Source organism: Lactuca serriola, chromosome 4, assembly GCF_051521515.1.
Source record: "Lactuca serriola cultivar US96UC23 chromosome 4, Lser_US96UC23_V15, whole genome shotgun sequence".
Taxonomy (NCBI): Eukaryota; Viridiplantae; Streptophyta; class Magnoliopsida; order Asterales; family Asteraceae; genus Lactuca; species Lactuca serriola.
In genome coordinates this window covers 236,375,438-236,378,934 of record NC_136411.1, presented here as the reverse complement: position 1 = coordinate 236,378,934, position 3,497 = coordinate 236,375,438, and the positions used below count along the sequence as shown (strand labels likewise).

At 29.4% G+C, this 3,497-nt stretch overlaps 1 long non-coding RNA gene across 5 annotated transcripts; it reads left to right on the top strand.

Moving 5' to 3' along the window:
• The first annotated feature begins 336 nt into the window (after positions 1 to 336).
• On the top strand, positions 337 to 2,146 carry LOC145096848 (uncharacterized). Of its 5 annotated transcripts, XR_013704130.1 has the most exons (4): positions 343 to 1,479; positions 1,570 to 1,708; positions 1,804 to 1,856; positions 2,079 to 2,146. It is a non-coding gene; the product is annotated as an uncharacterized LOC145096848 (long non-coding RNA). The 5 variants fall into 5 exon arrangements; XR_013704127.1 differs by having other exon boundaries at positions 337 to 1,479; positions 1,570 to 1,856; XR_013704126.1 differs by having other exon boundaries at positions 343 to 1,091; positions 1,410 to 1,479; positions 1,570 to 2,140.
• The last annotated feature ends 1,351 nt before the right edge of the window (positions 2,147 to 3,497 follow it).

The window sequence follows — 3,497 nt, the reverse complement described above, 5'->3', positions numbered from 1 at the left end:
AAACTAACAGTGAAAAGTTTTAAAATGTTAAAAATATATACATTAAAAACCCTAAAAAAATAAAAGTTGGAATTTAATATATATATATATATATATATATATCATCTTATAAAGCATACATAATCAATGTCTTAAGTACAAATTTTAAAGTTTAACGTACAAAAATTATGCATGTTATCTTAAAAAACAAGGAAAAATGATCTGTACTGTTGATTCTAAAATGAGAGGTTTGGATTTTAGTTTTGGCAATCCAAGTGAAATGGTTTGGACCAATGGGAAATGGTTTTCAATGCATGGTCTTAAAAGACATCTAAAACTGCTTGATGTACATGACTTTGCTGCAGCCTTCATATCCCAGATGTATACTCAAAACAAAACACTCATAATCGCCTTTCCAGTAAATTAAAATTTGAAGAGCCCGCTCATTTATGTCAGCATCGCCTTTCCAACTGTCTCTCGATTCAAATTATTTCTAAACCCTCTCTCTAATCTGAAATTTAATTTGAACTCAAAAAAACACCGTTGGCTCCAACAAATCATTTGAACTTTGAATCCCTTTTTCACTCTCACACCTCATGTCCTCTCTGACAACCCTATTCTTACCGTCGCACCACACATAACCTTGCAACCATCTCCTACATCAACCATTGTCGGAAGTCCGACCACATTTCATCAGTATCGCCTTTCTATTTAATCCATCTCTGTGTTTTTATTTTGGTGATGACCGGATGCAGATCTGAAATAATTGATAGCCGTCTCTTTCGGATTTGAGTCAGAAGCACACCACCACCATCTTCGAGCATCAGTTTCCCTCATCTCCATCGACAAGGATCTCTATCTCTCACTCTTAACTCTGTTATTTACTAAAACCCTAATATCGCACCACCAATGTATCTCTTCCGCTGTGTGTGTGTTTCTGTTTCATATAGCTATAATATTTGTGTTTTGTTTGTATCTTACAGCCACAGTCACAGAAAAGAAAAAGAAATTTTGTATTTGGAACCCCAAATGAACCCTTTGGTAAAATCTTGGATCCGTTTACATCTCCTGCTGTTGCCGCTTCCCCGAAGAATCAGAGGCAGAATCATCTGGTTTGGTTTCTTTCTTATTTCGCGATTTAGGGTTTCATTTAGAACTTTTTCTTGATTAAACCGAAAAAACTGCATGTAGGTTATCATGAATCTGTGTTTGGATGTTAGATCTAGGTTTTATTTTGTTGTTTTTATTTAAAATGATTTCTGAATAGATCTATGTTAGGGGGTGAAGATTACATTTGTGTTGTTTTGGCTTTCAATTTTGATAGTCGTATTTCTGATTTTTGTTGATTTATTTACATAATAATTTTTATTGATTTATTATTGGAAAATGTCAAATTTAATGAACTTAAATTTGTGTGTGTTTTGATGAAGTTATTTGCAGATGTATGAAGATCTTGTAATGAAGGATAAAGATGGATGGCTTGCTCTTATTGCCTTATTGGTACTTATTTGTTTTGGAAAAACAACTTACATTCATTTTAGTGTTAAATGCAAGGAATGACAACTTACTTGCATATATTTTCTAATATAGATGAAGAACTTGGTCATTTCTTGAGGGAATCCAACTGCAAATACAACAAGCAAAGCCCATTCTATATTCATCCATGTACTATTCTGTCTATCTGGAAACCTAAACCCTAGATATATGAGTTATTCTACAAACCTCCTAGGTAATACATTCACATTCATTAATGCTTTTAGTTTTGTATATATTTGCTTCCTATTTTTTAATCTGTTTAATGATAAACCATTTCATGAAACAAAGGATTAGGCTTCTCGATGTCTATTTACCTCTTTTGATCCTACAGTTCAAGTGAGGTAGCTTGTTTTTTTTTTATTTTTGTTGGATTTACTTTTGTAATAATTTGTTTGTATGCATTGGGTTTTTATGCTTTGCTTTCGTACTCCAAATCTTGAATTTGTGATATCTTTTAGTATTTTTTTTTTTCAGATCTAAATATGTTAGGGCTTGTAGTATTTTATTTTATCCTTTAAAATGTGGAAATGTAATCTTCTAACTTTGGTTTTTTTGTATCTCAGGTCCTCACATTGGTAAATATGAACATGGCTCATTGGCCTCCTGCAGATTATCCTAGATGTTGGAAAGTATTTATATTGGATTTTGAATTTTTTTATTTCAGATCTATGATATGAATAGGATATATATATATATATATATATATATATATATATATATATATATATATATATATATATATTTTTTTTTTTTTCGTATTTCAGGTTAGGAGATATGAGATCTTCGAGTTTTTAATTTTGTATTTCGGGTCTTGAACTTTTACTTTCTGATTTTCGTATTTCAGATCTTCAAATGTAATGCAAAGAGCATAGGGGACAATAGTTGAAGTTTATTGAATGTATACAAGAACCTGCAAACAGACATATGACTCTAAATAACTTTTGTAGTTCATATTTTGTATACGAAATTTTAGTTATGGATTAAATAATTTAATTTTGATCTTTGGCCAATGGTTTTCGAGATTTTTAGAGACATTGATTGCATCTTACTTTTTGGATATAAACTGTTGGTTGTTAACATTTTATAAAAAACTTGCTTAATTGCGTGTTCGGATTTTGATGAGTCAAACAACACCTATTTGAAAAATATCGCTACTATTTAAAGTTTTTTAATGTTATATTTCAATACATATGTTAAAGAAATAGAAGATAGAAGGATTTTAGTTGAAATAAATATAAAAGATTTGAATACTGTGAAATGTATGTGCATAATAGCTAGGGGAGTTTTATGGGTGTAGGGTCTATAGTATGTGGTACTTTTTTGCTTTAACTTCTCGGGTATTAACAAAAATGAAGCAATCTCATATGATTTTGTACATTTCTCACATGATAAGACTTTAGATTTTAAAAAGTCTTTTAACTCGGTAATCAAGAAAAAAATAACAGCAATGGGTCATAGTGCCATTGTACCACCGAACTTGAGACCATGCTATGTTTTATTTGTTGTTTGGTTAAAAATGTATTTGCTTAGAAATGATTTAACATTGTGTTAAACAAAAATCCTTGAAAATATATTTGTTTAAAACATTTTCTATTTTATCTTATAAAATATATCTAACGTTTTAATATATATTAGATTCAAATTATTAGGATGTTACAGTGATAATCTGTAAATTTTTTTATTAGGCATGAGTCATCTTCGTAATTTTTTTAAGAACATATTGGATGTTTCTTTAGGAATATTTTTCTGTAATTTTATTTCTATATAAAAACTAAACCTATCAACATATTAAAGTTTTAAACACATAAACCCTAATAGTAAAAATATATTAAATTAGAAAGGATAACTTGGTACTTTATAATTTAGATTTGGAATGAAATACTTAACTTTTTTTTTTAATAAAGAGTTGAACGAATTTGGGAATAAGGGTTTGATTTATAATCATGAAATGATAATCCGTTGGTTCCGTTAGTTTACTAATG